Here is a 12579-nt window from a genome sequence, read left to right on the forward strand (position 1 = left end):
CCACTACAGTGTATATGAAGTCCATAATGGCTACAGCGAGTGTACAAAAACTGCCGGTATCAAATAATGGAAGGAAGTTTGCACTGAAATACCGGGTTGAAATTGGTTCAACTTGACTTGTATGTCACGTTTTTTGTCACAGTTACACAATGCACATGAATCTTTCATATAAACTGATTCTCTCTATTTGTATTATACATGCTTATACGGCTTTTCACATGTTGATCGCTTAGTGACTTTTCGCTTTTGTTTTTTTTTACTGCAGGTGAGAAACTAACCGTTACTGATGTTATGTGTCTAACACCCTGCACAGCTACTGTGGAAATAACTATCTTAGTACTAAAAGTATAGTAATAGAAAGCAAGTATTAAGTATAAAGCTTCAAGTTACTTTGATAAAAAAAAAAAACTTTTCTTGTTCATATGTGCCAAAATTTAACGTACCGTTAAAACTGGGAGAGGACTTCGGGTTCGCAATAAAAATAAAAATTGGTGAGACTCATGCTGAGCGTTTGAACTCTGTATCGCGTTTGGCACATCCCTATATACTTATAAGGAATTAATCCAATTAGGCTCTGCAATGTGCAGATGTTGTCTATTTGGCTCCTGTGAGAAGATTATCTAGTAATATTTTGGTTTGTTATTGCGGGTATAATTGGATTAATTATTATGGTCAAAAGCATATGTTAACATACAAGTGACCACTCTAGCGGCAATACTTGTAAGATAAAATAAAACTTAAAATTTTTGATTATTGCTTTGTTAATTTTCGGTTACTTCATAAATTTCGTTTTACAATTAGGCTACTTATTGACAAGAAAGTTTGCGTTTTTATGCAGTGCTTTCTTTATAGTGGATTCATGGGAAGTGTTGTTTTAATCTTAATTTTCATCGTCAACTCTTTGCTCGATCATATACCTTTGTTTTGTTTTTGTTACAAGTTTTTAATATTAGATTACAAAAATTATAAAAACTTCTGGACTATTAATGGCGTAAATTGTAACACTTTTACTTGAGGTGATTGTAACCGTCGTAAAACATTGAGCTGGTTACTGACATCGCTTGTTTTGCCATTGAACTTCTATAAAAACCGAATAAAAACAATCTGAACTTAATGCACATTCTTCAGCATTTGGAATAATTTACCAAATTTTAAACTGAACATGTTAAAATTTTGATTCAGATTCTGGTTAATTGCTGCGCATCGGCCAATAAATTCACTACAACTTATTACGTAAATGTATCGCCACTTTTGTGGATGCAGCTTTGTAATATTTTGTACAACGTATTTGGAATCGAAACACTGCACGTAGGGCGTAGGTATAGCGCCCCAGTAATTCTGCCCAGCATAGATGTTATACGAATTACCCTGATGGAGACTAACAGCAAAAAATGCCCTCAAAAACAAGGGTCAACAAGCCCTACATAGTTTAATCTTGGATTTTTCTTAAAAGTTCAAACAATGACCTATATTAATCTATTTTATGAGAAAAATGGCATTTTCGAACAGTATGCTGAAAAACGCAATTTTTTGAAAAATATCTACTTCGTAACCTTGTTTAGAATGGCAGGGATTTTTGGGTAAGGTTCAGGCTTAAGTTTAAAAAACTCATGCCAAATTCGTGCCTGAATCCATTCTCACACTCTTTCACAATTGTATCGTAATTTTTCTACACGAATGTACATGCAAGTAATGTGCTCAAATCTCCCGAAGAGATCAAAGCGCAACTTAGAGAAGAATAGCATCAATAGATTACTTTGATTAATTCAATAGATTTAACTTTGGGCCTAAATCAGGCTTCAAATAAATTTACAGGTTCGGACTAGGTATTTTCTGGTTAGTGTTAAAAATGTAAGGCTCGTTTACAACTCTGTCCTGTTCTGCGCTACACATTGGTTTTTAAATAAACCTTCTTTAGTTAATTACGGTAATATATCTATCGATTGACAAAAACATACTTCAAACTTTCACACAATATGAATAAAAAAGTAACTTGTAATTACACAGTAAAACAAGGTGTATACCCAACCATCATAGGAAAGAAATTAAAGCTGCAGCTAAACGCTCTGAGCGCAAATAACTATTAACCTTGGCTTAAGGCTGTTGGTTCTCAGCACGATCGAAAAACGAAACGTTATAATTTACGCAAATAGTTCCTCAAAATTGGTTTTATCGTTTTATATTCTAATTTAAGTAATAATAACTATTATTAAAGGGTTTACCATAGGCAGCTGTTACAATTTTACGATCATCTATGAAGGCTTGCCAGCACACTAGCATTAGATTTCAAAAATATTCAAGTAATCTCGCGCAACAATAAGCTTCACAATGCTGTCTGAATCTTCAGATAACAGTGAACGTACCTTCTGCGATGCCGATAGGTAACTGCTTTACTGTGACCATAAAGTCACAAATTCCAACTCAACTGAACCGTAAAATAGCAGTATTTGACGATCTGTTTGCAGCATGAACACTGTTGTTAGACTTGCCAAGCCACTTGCAAAACACAATGCACCTAAGAAGTACTTTTAAAACCAGTAATACAACAAACCTTTAAATAGGCATTCATTTATTGGCCAACCCTTTACATAAATATATTCAAAGGGGGTCAATCACCAGGCTTATCATCCAAATGGCGGCGATATTTATTTTCAAATACCATCTTCTGTAGGATCTCTGAGCTCTTTAAAAGGAATTAACTTAACCCTATCCATACCGGGCTCGCGACTTTGCCATTTTCACTAGGTGTGGCCGACACCGCACACACATTTTCAATCGTTAATTACTCGAAAGCTATACGTCGTAAACTGATCGGATTTTGAAAGGTTTGTAGCAAAAACATCTGGCTTCCTGTATACATCATAATTGTAAAGCAAAAGAAAGTGAATTTAGTGTAAATTAAGTATTTCCACAAGTGATACATTTCTATAAATTTTTCTTGTTACGCCGCGCCCCCGCTGTGCGGAAATTTTTTTAGGAAAAGTCACCAAATATCAAGTTTCTACAGCAAAAAATGCAACTGTACGCCACGTTTTTCTGTAACTGTGTGCAGGAGAAGCCACACCTAGTGAAAATAGGGTTAACAAACGTTTATATTCGTTTGTAACCCCGGTTTTCCCAATTCTTTACTTTTGAAAATAAGCTAATCTCACTTTGTAGTGCTGATAACAATCAACACTACACTGTTCTACTTTTTACCGCAACAACAAAATTTCAACGTAATTCGACATAACAAGGATTTTTTACCAGTTGCAACCATACTTTGTTTATTTTCAAGCTTTGTGTTGCAAAGTTTATTTCACATATTGCTGACGTTGTACAACAGCTAAAGTTATACCTGTCCATTTCCTTACATATAAATTAGCTAAGTGTCTGGTCATAGCATTGTGGCCAGCATACCAGAAACGACATCGTAAAATCTGTAGCTTAAGACGACCCCCTGCTGAATTTAGCCACCAAACTGTGAATCATTAACTTTTTGCCAGAACAGCATTTCGATTTGTGTTTAAATAGAAAATGGAGAATGCCACCCATGTGTAGCAATTTATATAACCTAAGTTTTCAGTATTGGCGGTTTCTGTACTTGGCTAATCGTAAGTTTGTGCACTTCGCTCTCAGTTTATCAACAACCATTTATGTGATTACTCAAAAGTTAGCTGTAGCTGTGTTGCCGAGTAGGCCTATGGCCCTATACGCAAAATTAACTTCAGTAATCCTTTTCATCTGCAGTCTTATATATTAGTTATGATAAGTTATATGCCATAAGATCCTGCGCAATTGTGGTAAACATAGTACTTGAATGGCCTTGTTATAATCGACATGTAATACCGTTTGTTATATGTCTTTAAAGCAGTGCTTTTCAACCTGTGAGATCGTACGCACTTGTGCGTGTCAACAAAAAGTAGAGGGAGTGACTAACACGGTAAGAGCGTATTTTTCTTCACAATATTGCAATGTAAGCTATCCCCAATTGCAATAAGCGTTTTTTCGAATATGTCTTCTACTTGAAAACTGCATGTAACTAAAGATAACAAAACGAAACTTAGAATTTGTTGAATCTGATAAAATGTGATTCTATTTAGGGCTGGGAATTAAGCCAATTTTCGTTTGCTGTTAGCTTGGAGGCATTAGCTGGTAGCCACCTATTAGTCGTTAATTGTCAAGTCACATTGTTAATTGCAAGTAACCAATATTTATCATAAACGTTGGGAAGAAAAGTGCTGTTTTAGTGAAGCAACCCATGCAGTATTGGTAGACTCCTAATTTTATCTTGTAAATAAATTATTGCAGTATTAAAATAATTTATTCGTTATAATTGTTATTAAAAAGCCCTATTGAAAAGTTTGTATGATGCGCCGGAGAAATTCTTCTGTTGGCTTTCATGCCAATTTTCTTGTGCAGTATAGGCGTTTTGCCTACATCACATGTCTATATTATTTTACCTATGTTCTATATCAGCGTGGTCCAACTGCAGGCCCGCGGGCCAAAGTTGGCCCGCGAGCACCGATTTTTTGGCCCGCGAACTGATAGTCAGCTTTGATAGTCGCTATTGTCGAGGAAGAACCTCGACCGCTGATGTCACATTGATCAGCATTTAATAGCTAAATTTTGAACTATTCTAATTTCAGTTCTAATATCAATGTCACATTGTTCTTCAGTTCTAATTTCACATTTCTTCAGTTCTAATTTAAAAACATTGGCCCGCAAGATAAAAATTTTTTTGATTTTGGCCCGCGATGAAAAGAAGTTGGACCACGCTGTTCTATATAATAAGTTTTATGCTGGCGTGGCGCAAATTTTGGCATTACATTTATTGGCGCATTCATCCAGCGCACTGAAAGCAAACTTTCCAGTAGGGCCTTGACGCAGGCTGATGTAATTTGTCTACCACTCTACCATATCTAGACAGCACAATCATATGCGCATATCTCACCATAACGCAATACAAGCGGCTCCGTTGAGAGTGGTTCGAGCGCTGGCCTCGCAAATGCGGCTCGGGTTTCTTGCTAAACACCCAAAGGCGCCATCCATATCGTTGCCACATGAACCAATATCAAGATTAGCCCAGAAAGCAATTTTGTTTGAGAATGAAGATGACTATATGAAAGTGAAATGATGGAACCAGACCGGACCAACGATCGCCGAATGACTTTCTTGAAAAATCTTTATTGACTTTGATTTAGAGGTAATAGATTGGATGGATTATGTCATAGTAGTTGACAAAAGTGAAGTCTTGGTAACCTTGAAACAAGAAGTATTCAGAAGGAAAAATTCAAATTACGCCTATACATTTAAAACGAGGCTAGTATATTGTTTAAATTTGCTATACAAATATATAAACGATATTGTGTTGGATACTCAGTGACACTATCTTTTCTCACGGAAATGACGACGACATAAATAAAGTTGATGTTGTCTGAACCGTGTTAACCAAATTTATAAGTAAAGTTAGAAACAGAATATAGTTTGGCACTCGATCTTAAGGTTAACTGTATATTTTTCGACACGAGCTTTCGAAAGCATAAGCTTACTTCTTCAGGTGTACTGTGAAAATCACATTGATTTTCACATAAATATAGTGTGTTCCTTAGTTTGTTTTATTGAGAAAAGTAATGAATTCCATAACTTTACGCAAACGTATTTCAAGGATTGTTGGGTTATGTTATTTTTACAAAAAGGCTGAGGAAAATGTTCTTTCCTCTTGTTCCTATTGAACGGCAATGAGTATTTTTTCCAAATATATTATCTGAGAATGGTGGCACGAGATCAGTTATATGTTAATGTATAATTGTGCAAATCTTGAGCAGAAATAAATCGTTTGATGGAAATAAGATAAAAGGTTGCTACAGGAGTCCAAGCTTCTCTTTTTAATATTATTTATAAATTTGTTGTATAATTTCCAAACTCGGTTAAGTAAAGTACTTTGTCCATGATTCTACTTAGGGATACAATATCTCATATTTGGTTTTATAGGGTAAACAAACACTGATTTAACTGGGCTTTTATTTTCATGATTGCTCCTGTATCCATTTTAATTTTTTGGAGCACAGATTTCACATGGTCTTTCCACCATAGACTTTCACTGATATGAATTCCAAGGAACTTGATGGTTTTCACATTTTCAATTTTTCGACTATTAACAATCAACGCATTTGAATCGGGAGGAACAAGATTTGTAGAAAAAATTATGAATTTAGTTTTGCCTAAATTGAATGATAGGCTAATATTTTATCAGTGATGAGCCAGTCGGTGACCGTAATCATTTCGGAATTTCCCAATGCAATCATTTTTATCGCTGCACTTGCATGGTCCACATAAACATATAACTGTTTTCAAATTATTGATGCAGTTAACAAAGTTATTAAGGTAAATGGCAAAAGCAGTTGTGATCTGAAAGTGGGCTCAAACCAAGCCCACAAATATCCATAGTCCAAACCATCTAAATCTAGCTCACTGAAAACCTAAACCCAGCCCATCGAAAACTTGAGCCCAGCCAATTGAAAATTTAACCCCAGACCATTTATATTCTGAACCCAACCCAAAAATCGAGCTTGCAACGACCTGAATGGTGTTTTCTAATACCAGTAAATCATTTCTTGCAAAAATGTTTTCTAGTTGTTGATTGAAGTTTTTGAAATTACTTTTTGATCAAGGTAATGTCGATTGATATTTGGAAACTTGCTCTGAATAACTTTGTGTGAACACTCTGTGATAAATATATCACTTAATATAATATAAAATTGTGTACGACATAGAATTCTCGTCTATCGAATCAGCGAAGCATAACACTGCGTGACGTAATCGATGCTTCCCTCTTACTGTGCGTGCATTTTGATTCATTCGGTCTCTTTTGGTTTCTACGTTCAACGCCGCAACATGTCTTTGTGCTGTTGCTGTCACAGTGTTCTATCTTGATGTATTCGTTCAAAGAAGCTTCAAATATAATCAGATTATACAGTAGTCATTCCTGTGTCATTATTGCTGAAGTCTATCAAAGTTCACTGTTAAGATATACACAAGGAAACAGACTTTGTAGTGTAAGTGGGTAAACCTTACAGGTTAAGGGACCATATACCACTTTTCATTACAACTCCTTTCAGTATTTCCGAAGTTGTTTTCCAGCATCTATTATGATAAAAATTCTTTATTGGAGATGCTCGCTTCTTACCTTAACACTGTTTATTTATCTCATTATGTCAGATTTATCTTTTTTATCTTCCGCTGTCTAAACATTATTTTTTCCCTTGGCACCTGCAGTATTTTTCATACCAAACGTTTTAACTCCGATAACCTTCACGTTATATAAGCTCACATTTATACCAGCGAGATGAGTTAGCCGTGTGAATCACCAAAACCAACCTAACAGATGAGTTGTCTTAGTTAATGTTGCTTGTGTTCCGGGTTAATCGTATTCTTGAGAAAGTGTCAAGCACCCATAATAAAAATCTTTTCCTGTAAACTATTTCTGTTTTGATATTAGGTGAATCTTCTCCCGGACTGACAACAGTTTCTATCATATCAACGTTCGTATTCTCTTGGATTATATGGATTATATAGGATTATTGGATTAAAGAGGTTGCGTTGATCTTTCCTACTGAGATACTCACCACCACTCTTGGACATCAAACCATGGGTTCCAGCCTTGGAGATTTTATGTTCAAAGCAGCATGCCATTCTATTATTGGTACCGCCTTGCGGCCACTTGCTTAAAAAAAATGCATTTAGCCAACGTTTTCTCATCAAGAATCGCAATCAAGACGACCAACTCATTTCAGACAACATTGTCTTACTGGGAGTACATCTGTTGGAATCGCATCAAAGAGTTTTGTCTTCCATCCATCCTTTATCCTAAACCATACTTTATCACCACTATAACTTATCACACTAGCACGTGCAGGTGCATGAACGCAACCTATCTTTATCGCCTATAGCCTACACATCTACTACAATGCTCCTGACTGCGAGGAAATCCTCAACGAGATCCCAGACTTTAACTCTTTTACTGACCGTCAATCGATAAACCTGCTTGCTCATTATTACCGTTTACGAATTTCACTGTTTTTACTCATCTCATTAGGAGATGCAGTTTGTTTGAACAACATTCACACCTTCGTTTCCCCAAAGAATTTGTTGTCGATACCGTTGCTGCTGAGGGGTCATTGCTGGTTTATATTGTTGTTTAATAAACTACCAAACATCTAATGACTGGCTGTGACTCCTTTATCAGAAAGAAAGCGTTCTTCGCGAGAAGCACTATTTAATTGTCCCAAAACGTTAAACTCAGTATAGTACGCTAGACCATAGAGCAGGTATCTGACAACTGAGCTTGCTTAAAATAATACAACCATCGGTGGCGGTGTCATCAGTAGAACGTATTACCTGGTCAGTGACCTTTAGCAGCCGATCTTGATGCCCAAAAGGACCAATGAGGAAACACGTCAATAATGAACAAACTCAGAATTAATGACGTCATACACAAATTTAGATGTCATTGTGGCGCCAACTGCCAACCGCCAACCGCCTCATCGATTTGAGGTCTTTGTGTGCCGTACGTTCATCACTACCTCCATAGTAACCCGTTTTGTTTTTGGATCCAAGAGCCATGATGATAATACAGTCGCCGGACCAGCACCTAACTCTAACGCTCGTGACCTTTAGAGGAGAACCCTTCAAGCAGCCAATATCGGCGAGTTGAAACTGCAGAACGAGTTCACTTGGGCAACTAGGAATAAAGTTAAACGCATCTACAGCTGGCCTTCTTCCACCACTCTGTGAGGATGACGATGTTGATTGTTTTAGGTTGGCCTAAAGCCAAAGGCTTCAGTCTTTCTTTCAGAACTCCTTGACTATTTTTATCTTTGACTCCGTTGCGTATGCTATCTCTGATTGTTTCTTTAAGTCAGCACAACATTCATAAAGTCTAATTGTTATATTTTCCAAACCAGAGTCGTAGTAACATCAGAAACAATTTAATATCCATTTTCTAATCCGAATAAAGCTATCACTTCAATTGAATAATGAATAAGCAAGAAGGGCAAAAGAGAAAAGTCTCATGTTTGAACCAAGCCTAAGTTTTTATATCGCTATATCTGAGCCAATCAGCGACAGACATGTTGCTTGCATCGTGCAACGTAAAGATCGCATTATTATCATAACAAAAAATGTAACATATTCTACGTCACCAAGGCTTTTGACCATAAGCACCATCCAATTTCATACACTCTAAAATGCGACACTATTTGAAAACACTCATATACTAGGTCAATAAGTTTAGAGATTCATTGTTTGAATAACATGATTAACCAAGAATAATAGGCTTACATCTGTCTAAATATTACATTACATCTAACTGGAGAACATAAAATCGCTTATTAAAATGCCAATTATATGACTTATTACAATCGCCGTAACTACTCAAACAATCAATGGAATCCTAAACAAATCCATTTTGAAGTATGATTCTGTAAAGCACATACTAATGTCAAGTATAGCTACCTTAACGAATTGTCAGGTGTCTACAGGTTCCTGTATTGTACGAGCCAGAACATTTATATGGAAGTTTAAACAAACGTTTCAATGTCCTCAAACTGTTCCGCAGGGAGTTCATAATTTGTTATTAGCCTACATTACCACGAAGTACATCTATAAATTGTGCAGAGCTTGCAGCTTTAGAGTTTTACAAACCCTCGACCGCAAACGAACAATCTAACGAAATACAAAGCCGTTCTTCTAGTTTGGAAGCCGGTGTTCTTGCAACGATTTATGACGGAAAGCAATGATAATATGGTTGAACATGTGTCTAATCTAGTTGACGATATACATTACCTAGATTTTAGAATGTCAAGCTGAAACACTCGTGTCATCTCTTTACGCACTTGTCGCGCGTCAATACCCTCGGGGAAACTTTAACCGCAATTGGCGGACAGAAAAAAGCAGCGGTCACCATAAGTGATGTTATTACTGAAATTCAATGTTACCCAGTATCGGGAACCGTATTACGAAGTCTGGTGTATAAGGGTAAATTTTCTTCTAGGCCCTTAGTGGAATTCTTCAATAACAACGGATCCAAAACGATCGGTCAAATATACCGAGACGACAATCTTTATAGAGGAGTTCGATTTATCGAATCCCACGTTCCTGGTCGTAGCCTACATTCTCATTTAACATTGGTAACCAATTCTATCAATTTGAGAATTACTCTCCAAGTCAAATAAACTCAGATGTGCAAACGTTACGTCCATCCTTCGCGACAGTGAACTTTACAGAACCTGATATTGATTTTGAAACATAGATGATTAATTATTATCCTTCATAGGAAGATTAAGGATTTGAAGACATCCAAAATATGCTGGTATCGATAAGCCATTTCAAGCTCGCCCATGATAAATTTTCCCATTTCCTAAACGCCAATACTGATCAAACTAGAGATTATGATTTCTCTAGCGTTAGACACACAATCGAGAATATCTTCTCCTATGTGTTTTTGAGTGTTTTATCTTCTATTACAAATTGTATTGTATTGTTTATTTTTCGCCATTAACTGTGCGGAGCGAAAGTTACGATGCTAACAGTTGTAGATATAGCACAATAAAAGCACATCCTAAAAAAACAGTTAACGAGCAGGAATGAGCGGCAAAGCCCAAGGGCTTAAAACTTGCCAGATAGCAATAATGCAATTGTGCTATAAGATGGTACGTTAGCACGACTACCAAATCCTGTTTTCGGCGGGATATTGATTATTTTACTATTCATGACAATGTTTTAGGGCTTTGTCTTAACCATTTGGGCAATTAAGTTTTACAGAGGCCATGTAGGCGACTTTGCAAGATCTATCATCTCTCTTGTCCCAAGGAAACGTATAACAAGCGGGTATAGGGAATTTCAAAATCGTTGTATACAGTGTTTCAAAATGATTTTATATGACGTTTCAAAATTGTACATCATAAATTTCCAGCTCTTGTATGTATAAATATGGCAATATCATTTCATTTCAAGGTGTTTCAAAACAGGTTTTGAGACGAACAACCCCAAATTTTTGCGCTTCACGCTTATAGGTAGGGCAATTATTTTTTGACTTGTCAAAAATTTGTCAAATTTACAGCGTAAGGTCAAAAATTGTCAAAATTCGTTAAAAAGTCAAAATTGCTTACAAACTACATTGTCGTGGTGTCGTAGAGGTTGCACTGTAGATGAACTTATCATTTTACATTGTACACCTTGCAGCCTACTTTATACTGTTGTAAATGGCCCATTGTCTACTTATTTTGAATCAGCTCCTGCTTCGGTTTTACTTTAGATACTTCATGTATCTTTAGTTTAGACCAGTGGTACTCAATCTTTTTTGGTGTCGGAGCCGAATTTCCAACTTCAGAGTACGTATGGAGCCGCATGAAAACACTAAAGTAATTAGAACGAAAATTTTAAAGCATGAAAGCATGTACCAACGAATAGCAACATCAACAAGAAAAATAACGCAAATCAATTTGATGTCCAACTTGACTCCAACTCCAACTGACTAGTCAAAAAAATAATCGCCCTAATTGTTATAAATAGTGTTTTTTATATTTTTTGAGGGATTTTCAGTGGTTAAAGATAGCCGCAAGAAGGCTAGCTTGGTACCGCATGCGGCTCTAAGAGTCGCGGTTGGGAATCACTGGTTTTGACAAATGTATTGAATAGTTTTTGTTGTGTTTTAGTTGCAGTTTTTTTGGCAATGATTTGTAGTTAGCTCATTTCCTCTCTTTTTAGGTCTAAAATTAATCGCCCTACTTATAGGGCATCTGAGCAACATGTGTGGTCCAAAATATTTTTTGTCCTTGACGCGAATTCGTGGCGCAAAGATTACAAACGCTGTTGTTTTTACCCCTCAAAAACACTTTCAGCGCCAGGGACCAGATAGGCGAATCGCTTTGAAATGTTTGGTATATTTAAACAATCCAGAAAAAATGAGCTGGCAATTTTTAAGTACAAATTTTGAAACGCCGAATATAATGAATTTCTAAGGCTGTTTAACATCTTTTTTTTGTAATTATAATGTATGATTTTTGACGGAAAAAGGATTCGTCAATTTTTTGGATGAACAAAGCTTGTATTGCGTGGAGGCAGTAACCGTACTTTGGCTGTAGTGAGTTTTCAACGTATGTCCTCTTAACATATTTTATACAAGTCAGTTGAACTGTAAACAACTATTTCAATAAATGTAGTGCGCTATATGCTTTGTTGGAAGTAGGGCGTAGGATATCCAAATCTTTTGCTCAATGATTAACAACGTGAGAAACAACCAACCTGCTGAATATGATTTCATATTCAAACCGAAAATACACATAAAATTCGCTGACCACATCTCACTCTATTAACGAGTTTAAGCATTGCACCTGCTACAACTCACATCCTGCTTAACTTCAAACATAAGCTCGCACTTCTACCAGCGATCTGAGTCAGCCAAGTGAATGAGTTGTCTAAGATAGATATGGTGATTGCAGTTCAACTGACATCTCATAAGTTAAGCAAATCTATCGAGAAAGTGTACAGCACCTATAACAGAAGTTACATTTTCTTGTAAACTATTTCTGTTGTAAT

The 12579-nt window shown here is 36.3% G+C and overlaps 1 long non-coding RNA gene across 1 annotated transcript; it reads left to right on the plus strand.

The window, feature by feature from the left end:
* The first annotated feature begins 3091 nt into the window (after positions 1-3091).
* On the plus strand, positions 3092-8202 carry LOC143461735 (uncharacterized). The gene is made up of 3 exons (XR_013118073.1): positions 3092-3922; positions 4906-5185; positions 7481-8202. It is a non-coding gene; the product is annotated as an uncharacterized LOC143461735 (long non-coding RNA).
* Positions 8203-12579: the final 4377 nt, after the last annotated feature.

Source organism: Clavelina lepadiformis, chromosome 6, assembly GCF_947623445.1.
Source record: "Clavelina lepadiformis chromosome 6, kaClaLepa1.1, whole genome shotgun sequence".
In the NCBI taxonomy this organism is placed as follows: domain Eukaryota; kingdom Metazoa; phylum Chordata; class Ascidiacea; order Aplousobranchia; family Clavelinidae; genus Clavelina; species Clavelina lepadiformis.